The following is an 18,985-nucleotide window of genomic DNA, read 5'->3' as shown; positions in this document are numbered from 1 at the left end:
CACACACTATATAATAAATACCCCCCCACACACACACACTATATAATAAGTACCCCCCACACACACACACACACTATATAATAAATACTCCCCCCCACACACACACTATATAATAAATACTCCCCCCACACACACACTATATAATAAATACCCCCCCTCACACACACACACACTATATAATAAATACCCCCCACACACACACTATATAATAAATACCCCCCCCACACACACACTATATAATAAATACCCCCCCACACACACACACTATATAATAAATACCCCCCCCACACACACACACACTATATAATAAATACCCCCCCCCACACACACACACACACTATATAATAAATACCCCCCCTCACACACACACACTATATAATAAATACCCCCCCCCACACACACACTATATAATAAATACCCCCCCCACACACACACACTATATAATAAATACCCCCCCCACACACACACACACTATATAATAAATACCCCCCCCACACACACACACTATATAATAAATACCCCCCCTCACACACACTATATAATAAATACCCCCCCTCACACACACACACACTATATAATAAATACCCCCCCCACACACACACACACTATATAATAAATACCCCCACACACACACACACACACTATATAATAAATACCCCCCCTCACACACACACAATATATAATAAATACCCCCCTCACACACACACACTATATAATAAATACCCCCTCCCTCACACACACACACACACACTATATAATAAATACCCCCCTCACACACACACTATATAATAAATACCCCCCCACACACACACACACTATATAATAAATACCCCCCCCCACACACACACTATATAATAAATACCCCCCCACACACACACACACTATATAATAAATACCCCCCACACACACACACACTATATAATAAATACTCCCCCCCACACACACACACTATATAATAAATACCCCCCCTCACACACACACACTATATAATAAATACCCCCCCCCTCACACACACACACTATATAATAAATACCCCCCCCCTCACACACACACACTATATAATAAATACCCCCCCACACACGCACACACTATATAATAAATACCCCCCCCCACACACACACACTATATAATAAATACCCCCCCACACACACACTATATAATAAATACCCCCCCCCTCACACACACACACACACTATATAATAAATACCCCCCCCTCACACACACACACTATATAATAAATACCCCCCCCACACACACACACACACTATATAATAAATACCCCCCCCACACACACACACTATATAATAAATACCCCCCCTCACACACACTATATAATAAATACCCCCCCTCACACACACACTATATAATAAATACCCCCCCACACACACACACACACTATATAATAAATACCCCCCCACACACACACACTATATAATAAATACTCCCCCCACACACACACACTATATAATAAATACCCCCCACACACACACACACACTATATAATAAATACCCCCCCCACACACACACTATATAATAAATACCCCCCCTCACACACACTATATAATAAATACCCCCCCTCACACACACACACTATATATATAAATACCCCCCCCCCACACACACACACACTATATAATAAATACCCCCCCACACACACACACTATATAATAAATACTCCCCCCACACACACACACTATATAATAAATACCCCCTCCCTCACACACACACACACTATATAATAAATACCCCCCCACACGCACACACACTATATAATAAATACCCCCCCCCTCACACGCACACACACTATATAATAAATACCCCCCCCCTCACACGCACACACACTATATAATAAATACCCCCCACACACACACACACACACACTATATAATAAATACTCCCCCCACACACACTATATAATAAATACCCCCCCCCCCCTCACACACACACTATATAATAAATACCCCCCCCCCTCACACACACACACTATATAATAAATACCCCCCCCTCACACACACACACTATATAATAAATACCCCCCCACACACACACACACTATATAATAAATACCCCCCCACACACACACACACACTATATAATAAATACCCCCCCACACACACACACTATATAATAAATACCCCCCCTCACACACACACTATATAATAAATCCCCCCCCCCTCACACACACACACTATATATAATAAATACCCCCCCACACACACACACACTATATAATAAATACCCCCCCTCACACACACACACTATATAATAAATACCCCCTCACACACACACACTATATAATAAATACCCCCCACACACACACACACTATATAATAAATACCCCCCTCACACACACACACTATATAATAAATACCCCCCTCACACACACACACTATATAATAAATACCCCCCACACACACACACACTATATAATAAATACCCCCCCCCACACACACACACACTATATAATAAATACTCCCCCCACACACACACTATATAATAAATACCCCCCACACACACACACACACTATATAATAAATACCCCCCCACACGCACACACACTATATAATAAATACCCCCCCCCTCACACACACACACACTATATAATAAATACCCCCCCCCCTCACACACACACTATATAATAAATACCCCCCCCCCTCACACACACACTATATAATAAATACCCCCCCCACACACACACACTATATAATAAATACCCCCCCACACACACACACACACTATATAATAAATATCCCCCCCCCACACACACACACTTTATAATAAATATCCCCCCCACACACACACACTATATAATAAATACCCCCCCCACACACACACACACTATATAATAAATATCCCCCCACACACACACACACACTTTATAATAAATATCCCCCCCCACACACACACACTATATAATAAATACCCCCCCCCCCCACACACACACACACACTATATAATAAATACCCCCCCTCACACACTATATAATAAATACCCCCCTCACACACACACACCCACACACTATATAATAAATACCCCCCACACACACACTATATAATAATAAATACCCCCCCACACACACACACACACTATATAATAAATACCCCCCCCCCACACACACACTATATAATAAACCCCCCCCCCACACACACACACTATATAATAAATACCCCCCCCCTCACACACTATATAATAAATACCCCCCCCCCTCACACACTATATAATAAATACCCCCCCACACACACACACACTATATAATAAATACCCCCCCCACACACACACTATATAATAAATACCCCCCACACACACACTATATAATAAACCCCCCCTCACACACTATATAATAAATACCCCCCCCTCACACACTATATAATAAATACCCCCCCACACACACACACACACACACACACTATATAATAAATACCCCCCCCACACACACACTATATAATAAATACCCCCCCCCACACACACACACACACACTATATAATAAATACCCCCCCTCACACACACACACACACACTATATAATAAATACCCCCCCACACACACACACACGCACACTATATAATAAATACCCCCCCTCACACACTATATAATAAATACCCCCCCCCACACACACACACACTATATAATAAATACCCCCCCCACACACACACTATATAATAACCCCCCCCCCACACACACACATTATATAATAAATACCCCCCCTCACACACTATATAATAAATACCCCCCCCCACACACTATATAATAAATACCCCCCACACACACACACACTATATAATAAATACCCCCCCCCCACACACACACACACTATATAATAAATACCCCCCCTCACACACTATATAATAAATACCCCCCCACACACACTATATAATAAATACCCCCCCACACACACACACACACACTATATAATAAATACCCCCCCCCCACACACACACACACACTATATAATAAATACCCCCCCCCACACACACACACACTATATAATAAATACCCCCCCACACACACACTATATAATAAACCCCCCCCCCCTCACACACACACACACACACACACACACACACAATATAATAAATACCCCCCCCATACACTATATAATAAATACCCCCCCCCTCACACACTATATAATAAATACCCCCCCCTCACACACACACACCCACACACTATATAATAAATACCCCCCACACACACACTATATAATAATAAATACCCCCCCCCACACACACACACTATATAATAAATACCCCCCCCACACACACACTATATAATAACCCCCCCCCCACACACACACCATATAATAAATACCCCCCCCTCACACACACACACACTATATAATAAATACCCCCCCCTCACACACTATATAATAAATACCCCCCCCACACACACACACACTATATAATAAATACCCCCCCCCCCACACACACACACTATATAATAAATACCCCCTCCCTCACACACACTTTATAATAAATATCCCCCCCCCACACACACACTATATAATAAATACCCCCCCCCCACACACACACACACACACACTATATAATAAATACCCCCCTCACACACACACACACACACACACTATATAATAAATACCCCCCCACACACACACACACGCACACTATATAATAAATACCCCCCCTCACACACTATATAATAAATACCCCCCCTCACACACTATATAATAAATACCCCCCCTCACACACTATATAATAAATACCCCCCCCCCTCACACACTATATAATAAATACCCCCCCCCACACACACACACACTATATAATAAATACCCCCCCACACACACACACTATATAATAACCCCCCCACACACACACACACACACTATATAATAAATACCCCCCCCCTCACACACTATATAATAAATACCCCCCCCCCACACACACACTATATAATAAATACCCCCCCCCACACACACTATATAATAAATACCCCCCCACACACACACACACACTATATAATAAATACCCCCCACACACACACACACACTATATAATAAATACCCCCTCCCTCACACACACACACACTTTATAATAAATATCCCCCCCCACACACACACTATATAATAAATACCCCCCCCCCCACACACACACACTATATAATAAATACCCCCCCCCCCACACACACACACACTATATAATAAATACCCCCCCTCACACACACACACACACACACACACTATATAATAAATACCCCCCCACACACACACACACGCACACTATATAATAAATACCCCCCCTCACACACTATATAATAAATACCCCCCCTCACACACTATATAATAAATACCCCCCCTCACACACTATATAATAAATACCCCCCCCCCCTCACACACACACACCCACACACTATATAATAAATACCCCCCCCCCCACACACACACACACTATATAATAAATACCCCCCACACACACACACTATATAATAAACCCCCCCCCCACACACACACACTATATAATAAATACCCCCCCCCTCACACACTATATAATAAATACCCCCCCCCACACACACACACTATATAATAAATACCCCCCCCCCCACACACACACTATATAATAAATACCCCCCACACACACACACTATATAATAAACCCCCCCCTCACACACTATATAATAAATACCCCCCCCCCCTCACACACTATATAATAAATACCCCCCCCCACACACACACACACACACACACTATATAATAAATACCCCCACACACACACACACACACTATATAATAAATACCCCCCCCCCACACACACACACACTATATAATAAATACCCCCCCCCCCCCCCCCCCCCCACACACACACACTATATAATAAATACCCCCCCCCCACACACACACACACACTATATAATAAATACCCCCCCACACACACACTATATAATAAACCCCCCCCCCTCACACACACACACACACACACAATATAATAAATACCCCCCCCCCCACACACGCACTATATAATAAATACCACCCCCCCTCACACACACACGCACGCACACTATATAATAAATACCACCCCCCCTCACACACACACGCACGCACACTATATAATAAATACCCCCACACACACACACATTATACATACTCACATATCCGGTGGTGGGTCCCCTGCTGCGGCCTGGATCCTGGAAGCGGCCGTGTGGGGACTGAGAGGAGCTGGAGACTCTCTCTGCTCCGCTCCTCTCTATGATGCCGCCCGTGACGTCGCACGTCACGTCACGTGACCATCTCCCAGACAGCCATTGCGGTACTGGCTGCCTGGGGATGAGTGACGGCGGCGGCGAACATAAAAAGGTAGCGTGTGGCGCAAAACGCCCCCCCCCCCGGGCCCCCTCCCACTAACATGTTGGCCGGGCCCCTGATGCCTAGCCCGCCAGGCTTTATCAGGGCCCATGGGGCAAAAGGGGCGAGCTGCTTTTGGGCCCCCAGGAATTACAGGGCCCGGGGCAGCAGACCCTTTTGCTCCGCGGACATTAGGGTGTGCCTGGGCACACCCGGCACACCCTGTGCGCACGCCTATGCCTCTTAACGGTTAGGCTAGGTTTCCACTTGTTTTTTTTCAGGCAGTTTTTGGATATCGCCACTGCAGTTTTTGAGCCAAAGCCAGAAGTGTATTCAAAAAGGAATAGGACATATAAAGGAAGGACTTATACTTCTCCTCCCTTATGGATCCACTTCTGACTTTGGCTCAAAAACTGCAGTGGCAGGATTCCAAAAACTGCCAGAAAAAAAAACCAAGTGGAAACTTAGCATAAAGGGGATAAAACTAACATATGCTAAACTGCCTTAATCCAAGGAGCTCATATCAGCAACTCAGTCTGCTTCTACGGTACATTCATGCCTTTAAAGGGGTACTCCTCCCACAGACATCTTATCCCTTCTATACTTCTATAAAAAAAAATCTTAATCCTTTCAATAATTATCAGCTGCTGAAGTTGAGTTGTTGTTTTCTGCTGACATCTCTGCTTGTCTCGGGAACTGCACAGAGTAGAAGAGATTTGCTATGGGGATTTGCTTCTAAACTGGTCGAGACACGTGTCATCAGAAAGCACTTAGAAAAGAACAACTCAACTTCAGCAGCTCATACGTACTGAAAGGATTAAAATTGTATCAATTTATATATATATAAAGTTTTTTTCCTGGATAACCCCTTTAAGCTTTTATAAGAGAAGTGAACACCTAGCCCTGTCATTGTAACATAAACAATTTAAGGCTGCTTTACAGCAGCAAATTAAAATCAGATTACCCTAATCCCTTCTTTATTATATATCTGTTTTTTATTGTTTCATTACTGTCAGGTCCTTGTTATCACTTGTCTGATCCTAGTCTACTGTATATGTTATTCTATAACAACCATCAACTTATTGCATGTACACTAGGGAATGGCATATAACATTTTCTAAAATACTACTAGTAAAAGTGTTTTCCTAAAGTGGATTGTACAGGATAAAAAAAAAAAAATGCTGCTTTCTGCAAAAAACAGCACCACTCTTGTCCAGGGGATGTGTCTGGTATTGCAGCTCAGCAGCACTGAAGTAAATTGGGCTGAAGTGCAATACTCCATACAACAGTGAACAAGAGTGGCGCTGTTTTGGAAGAAGCCCCAATATTTTTATTTAATACTGTGCAACCTAGCTGGAGTCTGAAAGCAAAGGCTGGAAATTACACTGCCAATATTTGCTTAAAACATCCTCTGCTGATGCGAAGCTGCAGGGATTCCATATCACTAGTTTATTGGAGCCATTCTGATAATAGAAGTAAAACAGGGAAATGCTGACTCATGGAGAGTGATGACCGGCTGAATAACAATGAAACAAGAAAAACAGGGACAGAGTCAACAACATGCCTGGTTAAAAAATAGACATTGTGCAGCAACCGGATATGTTGCTTTTGGAGAAAAATGATGTAGCTTACATAATTTCGTAGGTGAGAGATGAACTACAATTTCTTCTTACATTATGCACTGGAATAGGCAGGAATTGCTACTTGTAGCGGGAGAGGAAGGAAGGCAGTACTATCTGTTCAAACATCCTCTACAGGAAGAGGAAGGAAGAAGGAACCATCTATACCTACATCATTTACAAGATGACAGTCGTATCTGTACCTACATAATTTACAGGTGGAGGAAGAAGTCACTGACGAAGGGTGCGCATGCGCCTGAAACGCGTCTGATATGCCTGGGTTGTTGTACTGGTTTTACTTGTGCCGTGAATAAAGTTGGATTAATTTACTTTGCTGGATCATTTCTTCTTTTGCTTAAAGTACTATCTGTTATAGATCATTTACAGGAAGAGGACACAAGAAGGTACTATCTGTACCTACATCATTTTCAGGAAAAGCCAGAGTGCCAATAGCATCTGTTCCTATAGGATTTACAGGAAGAAAGAGGAAGGCAGTACTATCTGTACCTGCATAATTTACAAGAAGAGAAAGGATAGCAGTACTATCTGTACTTATATAATTTAGAGGAAAAGGAGCATAGTGCTATCTGTACCTACATAATTTAGAAGAAAAAAGAACAGTACTATCTGTTCCTATATGATTTACAGGAAAAGGAAGAGAGGGAGTACTATCTGTACCTATATCATTTACAGGAAGAGGGAGTGAGGCAGTACTATCTTTACCTAAATCATTTGGAGGAAGAGGGAGGAAGGCAATACTATCTATGCCAACATCATTTACAGGGAGAAGAAAGCAACACTGTCTGTTCCTATAGCAATTACAGAGAAAGAGAGGCCGTTCCTTCTGTACCTACATCCTTTACCAGAATAGAAAGGGAAGAAATACTATCTGTACCTACATCATTTAAAGAAAGAGGAAGGTAGTACTATCTGTTCCTACATAATTTACAGGAAGAAAAACGAAGGCAGTTTATTTGTACCTACATTATTTAGATGTAGAGGAAAGGAGGCAGTACTATCTTTACCAACAACATAACCTACCAGGAGGCAGTACTATCTCTACCAACTACATAACCTTACAGGAATAAAAGGAAGCAAGTACTGTACATATACAGGGGAAGACAAAGAGCTAGTACTGTCTGTGTCCATAGGGATGTATACCGGCTGATGTGTATACTTGTGTGGTCAAAATTATTCTCTTTGTCTCTCCACCTCCATGCTCTTATATCAGTATATACAAACTGTGCAACATTTTTAAGAAACTGGTGTATGCCAGCTAGTACCTTTGATGGGAATAGGTCATCAGAAAATGACAAATTGTTTAAATCAAGTTTTAAAGTTAAACATATTTTTAACACCTTCAGGACGGAGCCCATTTTGGCCTTAAGGACCGGAGCGCTTTTTGCACATCTGACCACTGTCACTTTAAACATTAATAACTCTGGAATGCTTTTAGTTATCATTCTGATTCCGAGACTGTTTTTTCGTGACATATTCTACTTTAACATAGTGGTAAATTTTTGTCAATACTTGCATCCTTTCTTGGTGAAAAATCCGTAAATTTGATGAAAAATTAGAAAATTTTGCATTTTTCTAACTTTGAAGCTCTCTGCTTGTAAGGAAAATGGATATTACGAATAAATTTTTTTTGTTCACATATACAATATGTCTACTTTATGTTTGCATCATAAAATTGATGAGTTTTTACTTTTGGAAGACACCAGAGGGCTTCAACGGTCAGCAGCAATTTTCCGATTTTTCACAAAATTTTCAAACTCAGTATTTTTCAGGGACCAGTTCAGGTTTGAAGTGGATTTGAAGGGTCTTCATATTAGAAATACCCCATAAATGACCCCATTATAAAAACTACACCCCCCAAAGTATTCAAAATGACATTCAGTAAGTGTTTTAACCCTTTAGGTGTTTCACACGAATAGCAGCAAAGTGAAGGAGAAAATTCACAATCTTCATTTTTTACACTTACATGTTCTTGTAGACCCAATTTTTTAATTTTTACAAGGGGTAAAAGGACAAAATTTTTACTTGTATTTGTAGCCCAATTTCTCTCGAGTAAGCACATACCTCATATGTCTATGTAAAGTGTTCGGCGGGCGCAGTAGAGGGCTCAGAAGGGAAGGAGCGACAAGGGGATTTTGGAGAGTACGTTTTTCTGAAATGGTTTTTGGGGGGCATGTCACCTTTAGGAAGCCCTTATGGTGCCAGAACAGCAAAAAAAAAAACACATGGCATACCATTTTGGAAACTAGACCCCTCGGGGAATGTAACATGGGATAAAGTGAACCTTAATACCCCACAGGTGTTTCACGACTTTTACAAATGTAAAAAAAAAAAAAAAATTTTTTTTTACCTAAAATGCTTGTTTTCCCAAACATTTTACATTTTTAAAAAGGGTAAAAGCAGAAAATACCCCCCAAAATTTGAAGCCCAATTTCTCCCGAGTACGGTGATACCCCATATGTGACCCTAAACTGTTGCCTTGAAATACGACAGGGCTCCAAAGTGAGAGCGCCATGCGCATTTGAGGCCTGAATTAGGGACTTGCATAGGGGTGGATATAGGGGAATTCTACGCCAGTGATTCCCAAACAGGGTCCCTCCAGCTGTTGCAAAACTCCCAGCATGCCTGGACAGTCAACGGCTGTCCGACAATACTGGGAGTTGTTGTTTTGCAACAGCTGGAGGCTCCGTTCTGGAAACAGTGGTGTACCAGACGTTTTTCATTTTTATTGGGGAGGGGAGGGGGGTTGTATAGGGGTATGTGTATACGTAGTGTTTTTTACTTTTTATTTTATTTTTTGTGTTAGTGTAGTGTAGTGTTTTTAGGGTACAGTCGCACGGGCGGGGGTTCACAGTAGTTTCTCGCTGGCAGTTTGAGCTGCAGCAGAAAGTTTGCGGCAGCTCAAACTTGCAGCCAGATACTTACTGTAATCCTCCGCCCATGTGAGTGTACCCTGTACGTTCACATTGGGGGGGACATCCAGCTGTTGCATAACTACAACTCCCAGCATGCCCGTTGGCTGTTGGTGACTGCTGAGAGTTGTAGTTTTGCAACAACTGTAGGCACACTGGTTATGTATCACTGAGTTTGTGACCTAACTCAGTGTTTCACAACCAGTGTGCCTCCAGCTGTGCCTCCACCATGTACGGTGCATGGTGTACGGTGACTGCTGAGAGTTGTAGTTTGCAACAGCTGGAGGCACACTGGTCGTGAAACACTGAGTTAGGTAAAAAAAAAAAAACTGAGTTTCACAACCAGAGTGCCGTCAGCTGTTGCAAAACTACAACTCTCAGCAGTCACCAACAGCCAACGGGCATGCTGGGAGTTGTAGTTATGCAACCAGCAGATGCACCACTACAACTCCCAGCATGCATTTTAGCTGTTTGTGCAAGCTGGGAGTTGTAATTATACAACAGCTGAAGGTACACTTTTCCATAGAAAAAATGTGCCTCCAGCTGTTGCAAAACCATAAGTCCCAGCATGCCCATAAGGGAATGCTGGGAGTTGTGGTGGTCTGCCTCCTGCTGTTGCATAACTACAGCTCCCAGCATGCCCTTTTTGCATGCTGGGAGCTGTTGCTAAGCAACAGCAGGAGGCTGTCACTCACCTCCAACGATCCACGCCGGAGAGTCAGTCCCTCGTCGTCGCCGCCGCCGCTGCTCCTGGGGCCCCGATCCCAACATTGACGCCGGGGATCGGGGTCCCCAGCACCCGGGGTGCACATCCCGCACCCGCTCACGTCCTCCGGAAGAGGGGCGGAGCGGGTGCGGGAGTGACACCCGCAGCAGGCGCCCTGATTGGTCGGCCGGTAATCCGGCCGACGAATCAGGGCGATCGTGAGGTGGCACCAGTGCCACCTCACCCCTGCAGGCTCTGGCTGTTCGGGGCCATCACTGACGGCCCCGAACAGCCACTAATTCCGGGTCACCGGGTCCCTGGAGACCCGATTGACCCGGAATCGCCGCAGATCGCTGGACTGAATTGTCCAGCGATCTGCGGCGATTGCTGACATGTGGGGGCATAATGACCCCCCTGGGCGATATGCCGGGATGCCTGCTGAACGATTTCAGCAGGCATCCGGCTCCGGTCCCCAACCGGCTAGCGGTGGGGGCCGGAATTCCCACGGGCGTATGGATACGCCCTCGGTCCTTAAGGACTCGGGATGCAGGGCGTATCCATACGCCCTATGTCCTGAAGAGGTTAAAGGACAAGTATCTCCTTCACAGCGGCACCTTAGGACCCTCGCCCGAAGCGGGGGCGGCCACGCCCCCTCCATATAGCTCTATGGGAGAGCCGAAGATTGCCGAACAGCTCTCCCATAGAACTATATGGAGGGGGCAGGGTGATGTTTTTTCAAATTTTCCATTTTACTATCTATATTATGAAATAATCCTAAATTCTTACAGTTTTCATTTTTTACCACTAAGCATAAAATGTTGCTGACACTTCCTATTCTAACTGTGATAATACAGAGGAGGCTACTGGAAAGTGATCAGTGCCGAAGTACAGTGAAAGGTGACACCAGTAGATAGAGAAGACAATAGGAGATCAGCATTCTGCTCCCCCATATACAGTGACCCCCCGACCTACGATGGCCCCGACATACGATCATTTCAGCATACGATCACTCTCAGAGGCCATCGCATGTTGAAGGCAGCATCAACATACGATGCTTTTGTATGTCGGGGCCATCGCATAAACGGCTATCCGGCAGCGCAGACTGCTTCAGCTGCCACCGGATAGCCGTTTACGGTGCCCCGTGTGGTCCGCTGACGATCACTTACCTGTCCACGGGGCTCCGGCGCGTCCTCTTCAGGATCCTCTGCATCGTCGGCGCTCTCCTTCGTCGTCATCATGCCGCTGGGCACACCGTTCCGTCATCCAATAGGAGCGGCGTGCGTAGTGACATGATGGTGGCGACGGAGAGCGAGGATGCCGGGGAACACCTCGGGGATGCGGCGACAGTCCGGAGCGGTGACGGTCCGGAGCGGCGGGGACAAGTGAGTAAAACTTCCTCTAACAGTGGTCTACAACCTGCGGACCTCCAGATGTTGCAAAACTACATCACCCAGCATGCCCGGACAGCCGTTGGCTGTCCGGGCATGCTGGGTGTTGTAGTTTTGCAACTTCTGGAGGTCCGCAGGTTGTAGACCACTGTCCTATACTTTACATTACACGGATCCCTCAACATATGATGGTTTCAACAAACGATGGTCCGTTTGGAACGGATTACCATCGTATGTTGAGGGACCACTGTATTGACCTCTGTACAAGTCACAGAGCCTGCTTACAAACCTGTCCCATACAAAGATTACGGTTTGTAGAGGTTCACTATGTCCATGGTGCTTTCCATACAGCATATATTACTAAATGATGTTAAAAATAGCTAGGGCAAAATGGCTGCCCACATAATAATCTACTAAGAATAACATGTAAAAAATTACAATTAGAAAATAGAAACAGATTAGAAAAGAAAGAACATTTCAATATTTGGCTTTATCAAATAAAAAGTAAAAAAAGTAAAAAAAATAAATCTAAACGACAGCGGTGTTTGTTAGTGCTAGGAGTAAAGAAAGTCTTTCCTACCACTAGAGGGGCAATATGAGGCGGAAGCTTCTCAATAGAGAAAGATTCTGGATTTGTAGGCTTGGTTCTTGGTTCACCATTGAAAAAACCCTGGAAAAACACCCAAAAACTAAAACACATACAGACAAAAACATACAAACAAAGTATTGCTTATACATATATACTGATATAAAAAAAATACCCAAATAACATAACCACACTATCCAAAAAGTGAAAAAAGTTCAGATTTAAAAAAAATGTAGTCCATTATAAAGATCAGATTTGCCCTGAATGACAAAAAGCAGGATATCAATAAAGTGCCTAATATACATATATGTAATACAAGATATTATACAATACAATTATATTATCTTGTATTATTGAATACAATATATTAGAAACAAGTAGTTATGTTTATAGTCAATGTACATGTGGTGGCAGGGTGTGTGGTGCAGGGCAGATGTTGTTACCCTAGGGGCAGATGGCATAAACCCCTTTTATTTGTGGCGCCAGGGCGTGGTTTAGCCTATAACCACACAAAGGTATACCGTTAGATCCTGGGCAGGGCACGGGGGCAATAAAGACTCAGACGCCAAGTTACAGACAACGGTAGCTTTATTGAGGGTAGACAGATGGTAAAGTCTATACAGTTCAGCCAGGGCCCAAGGAGGTGACCAGTGACTCAGAGACCTTAAGGGCTTGCTGGGACTTGTAGTAGGACTGGACAATTGAATGCAGACCACGCTGACTTGACAGATGACAGGGACTGACTTGACTCATAAAGTTGTGACTTTATCTTACGTGACTTGATGGTGGCTGCAGGACTGGACTCTGAGGTCTCCAACACTCTGGACACACACACTAGACAAGATTGCACTGGACCTCAGCAGGAAGAGAGAGAGAGAAGCTCCACCCAGGGCTTATATGGGGGAGACTAGCAGGGAGCCCATAGGTCACTCTTGGGGTCACCTGGTCACTGGTTCCTCCTGGGTAACAATCACATGACATATCACATGGTACAAACTATTAAAGGTACAATACACTTTATAATGAATAACATATTTACAATGGGGGGTAACACTGCAGGGGACCCTGAGGACATAAAGGGACTCTGCCTGACAGCCCGTACTGGGCCACCACATACATATTATCGAAATAAAACTTATGACGTTAGCAACATGTGACTGGCCTCAGGGTATTTAAGGTTTTTGGTTTGCAAAAACCTTTTATATAATGTAGATAATAAATGATATGTGTATTTGTAATATACATTGGTAAAAAAAAAAAGTGTATATTTTTAGGTAAACTAATAATGTCCTGGCAGCTATTACCTGTTTGAAGACAAAATATACGAAGTATGGGCAGGACAAGCAGGGCTCTGTGCAGGCTCCTGACTTGTCAATCATCCTGCTGTGTGAGCCCATAGCATGTCACAGAGCCTCCTCACTGCACAGAGCCCCGCTTGTCCTCAGTGTACAGAGCCCCGCTTGTCCTCAGTGTACAGAGCCCCGCTTGTCCTCAGTGTACAGAGCCCCGCTTGTCCTCAGTGTACAGAGCCCCGCTTGTCCTCAGTGTACAGAGACCCGCTTGTCCTCAGTGTACAGAGCCCCGCTTGTCCTCAGTGTACAGAGCCCCGCTTGTCCTCAGTGTACAGAGCCCCGCTTGTCCTCAGTGTACAGAGCCCCGCTTGTCCTCAGTGTACAGAGCCCTGCTTGTCCTCAGTGTACAGAGCCCTACTTGTCCTCAGTGTACAGAGCCCTGTTTGTCCTCAGTGTACAGAGCCCTGCTTGTCCTCAGTGTACAGAGCCCTGCTTGTCCTCAGTGTACACAGCACTGCTTGAATACTTTGTGACGCCAGGGCACCGTTTAGCCAAACCCGGTCCGAAGGTGGGAAGCAGTCTTTCTGGGCCAGACACGATGAGTCAATAAACAAACACACCGACGTCAGGTTACAGTTAACTGATTTTACTGAGCTTGTGAAGTTGGTAAAAACACAAACAGCTGGCCTGATTGTGAGAATGCAGCGTACCCCTTGCGCGCCTTGTTGCCGTTTTGAGACTTGTGGTGCAGAGACCTGTAGTTCTCCCGCGAGTGACACTTGTAGGATGACCACGGATAAAACTGAAGTAGGCCTCAGCTTAGGAAACACAACACAGCACACACATGAGCGTAGCTGTGCTCAGAAGTACACACTGGGGTGTACTCACACTAGAGGGAACTAACTCCTCCCCTGTACCTCACTATACAGAAGGAGCTTTTGGGGTAACATTGGCTCACATGGTCACATGGGGTTGCTGCTTACAATTTGTAAAGGACAGTGATACATTAAACTTTCATTCATGAAATAACAAATTAATTTAGGAAAAATATATTATCTTATATTACATTATAGACATTCTTCACACCATAAAGGAACTTCAGTGGGCCCATCACTATATGCTGCCAGGATGCCCGAGTCAGTCCTCAACCATTGGACAGCCACTTGTGCTGGGACACCACATAATGGATTCCGCCAGTGCTGGCGTTTTTATCTTTGTTGTTTGAACTTTGGCCGCGGCTCCTCCCGTGTTCAATGAGTTTCCGAGAGGATGAAAGCTGGTTTACACACATGTATGTTTGTTTGCAACATTCACTTGCCAATGCCTGTCCTGACCTATATTAGTCTCATAGTGTTGCATGAACTCTGCCAGCCCTGACCTCTTCATACAATCAAGCTTCTGTACATGTGTCTCTAAGATCAGGTGCTTGGGATTCCCTGCACCAGTGTTTCCCAGCTGTTGGGAAACTACAATTCCCAGCATGCAACAGCTATGCAACTTAATGTATATTCAGTAGCATTGGTCTGCTATTTACTGCACTTAACTTGTAGAAAAATGCTGATTCATAAAAAGTCATCACCGAATGAACTACAAGTAAACAAGAAAAACAGGGTTGGATCAAATACTGTGGAGGTGCTTGGGGGGGGAACCCTGTTGACGTATCCCAGCAAAACACACATAATGTTAAAGGAGAACTCCTGGATATAAAAACGTGTCAGATTGCTAGGGGTCCGACCACTGGGATCCCCCCAATCTCCTGTACAGGGCCCCGGCTCTCCTCCTGAATGGGGCTTGTCAACCACCGGACAAAGCGATGGCCAAGATGCCCCCTCCATGCTGCTCTATGGGAGAGTCGGAGATTGCCGAGTGCAGTGCTCCGGCTCTCGTATAGAGGGGGCTTGTTGGTTTGTAAGGCTAGATTTACATTGCCGTTGTGCTCTGTCCGTACGCTTTTTTTTTTTGCGCTGAATGGCCCCAAATTGGGTCGGAGCACAGCTGATTCCACCAGGTGGGATCCCATTGACTTGATCGGGGTCCATCTGGGATTTGGTAGTTTACCAGAGTTTAGCAGAGAGAACAAATAGTGCATGCACTACTTCATTCTCCGCTAAACTCCCTTCGTTCAGAGGAACTTGCTGGCAGAGCTCCATACAGTACGACGTCAATGCGAACGAGCCCTAAGCCCATTGGTTTGTGTATGGAGAGATTTCCGACGTTAGTTATCTGATAGGTCCACACTGCAGTTTTAGCGGTCCATCAGAGGAATCTGTCAGCCTTCCTCCCAAACCAGGATGCTGACGTATACAGTGATGAAGGATCAATGCCATTCATTTTAAAGGGGTTATCCAGGAAGAAAAAAACTTTTTTTTTATATATCAACTGGCTCCAGAAAGTTAAACAGATTTGTAAATTACTTCTATTAAAAAATCTTAATCCTTTCGGTACTTATACTGTTGAGTTGTTCTTTTCTGTCTAAGTGCTCGCTGATGACACCAGACTCGGTAACCGCCCAGTTTAGAAGCAAATCCCCATAGCAAACCTCTTCTACTCTTTGCAGTTCCCGAGACAGACAGAGATGTCAGCAGAGAGCACTGTTGCCAGGCAGAAAACAACAACTCAACTTCAGCAGCTGATAATTATTGAAAGGATTAAGATTTTTTAATAGAAGTAATTTACAAATCTGTTTAACTTTCTGGAGCCAGTTGATATAAAAAAAAAATAGTTTTTTCCTTGAATACCCCTTTAAAGGCCTGAATGGAGGTACTTAGGAGGAGATTTATCAAAACCTGTCCAGAGAAAAAAGTTGCCCATAGCAACCAATCAGCTCTCTTCATTAATTTTTAACAAGGTCTCTGCAAAATGAAAGAAGTGATCTGATTGGTTGCTATGGGCAAATGGGCAACTTTTCCTTTGCACAGGTTTTGATAAATCTCCCCGTTAGTGATTTAGTTCAGGACATGTTGGCTTTTTTCTTAAGCAGACTTAATGGGGGAGATTTATCAAAACCTGTGTAGAAGAAAGAGTGGCGCAGTTGTCCATAGCAACTAATCAGATCGCTTCTTTCATTTTTTCAGAAGGCTTTTTTATTTTTATTTTTATGAAGCAATCTGATTGGTTGTTATGGGCAACTGCACTGCTCTTCCTCAAAATGCGGTCTGCTGTGTTGTCCAGTAAACTTAAAATAGCCCATTAAAATGAATGGCATCCGCTGTCCTCTGTTACAGTATACGTCGGCATCTTGTTTTCGGCAGGGTGCCAATGGATACCTGTAATGGACGGCTAAAACTCAAAGGACCTACCTTTACCATGTGGGCCATGGCAACCAATGCTCTGCCCATGACTCCATTAGCACAGTGTTTCCCAAACAGTGCGACTCCCACTGTTTGCAAAACTACAACTCCTAGCATGTCTGGACTGCCGTTGGCTGCCCGGGAATGCTGCGAGTTGTGGCTTCGCAGCAAATTTGGCTTTGCAAAAATGTCATACTAGCTCAATTTTTTTTTGTTTGTTTGTTTTTTGGAAAAAAGTGTTATTTACTCAATTATTGATATATACATTTATACATCAATAATTGAGTAAATAACAAAAAAAAAAAGAAAAAAACTTTTTTAGCTCTGACTAAGGCCATGTTCACACAGCCGAAAATGTGTGGAATATCCAGACGGACATTCCGCGCATTTGAATGTTCCAGCAGGCTCTAGGACTGCTCAAAAATGTGCCCTCTCATAGACAGCAATGCATTTCCCAGCTGAATCTACTTAAAGAATAGACATATAGCGGAATTTCCGAGTTGATATTCCCGCAGAATTCCGCTCGACAATTTTGCCATGCGAACATGGCCTTAGACTGCTTTTTTTTTTTTCATAGACTTGCATCAACACTGCCATCTGTCATCATGGTTATTTTAATTAATATTGCAGGGCAGGTTGTACTACCTGACTACACCGTCACTGCACCGGTTTAACCCCTAGATGACACACAACGTACATGTAAGTCGCTGCGCCATGGTAATATGCCCACGCAGTCATACATGTACATTGCAGCTGGTTTACAATCTATGAAGTGCTTGATTAATAGACAGCCGGGGACCTGCCACTAATGGTGGACATCAGCGATCACTCTGCCATTAACCCTTTGGACACTGTGATCAATACTGATATCTAAATCTATTTTCC

At 44.0% G+C, this 18,985-nt stretch overlaps 1 protein-coding gene across 1 annotated transcript in view; it reads left to right on the top strand.

Moving 5' to 3' along the window:
- Window positions 1–18,985, top strand: part of TSPAN15 (tetraspanin 15) — a 65,686-nt gene that overhangs the window by 20,303 nt on the left and 26,398 nt on the right. The window lies entirely within an intron of this gene.

This window comes from Hyla sarda, chromosome 9 (genome assembly GCF_029499605.1).
Source record: "Hyla sarda isolate aHylSar1 chromosome 9, aHylSar1.hap1, whole genome shotgun sequence".
Classification (NCBI taxonomy): Eukaryota; Metazoa; Chordata; class Amphibia; order Anura; family Hylidae; genus Hyla; species Hyla sarda.
Note: the sequence above shows the minus strand (reverse complement) of the source record. Positions and strands in the feature narration are given on the sequence as shown.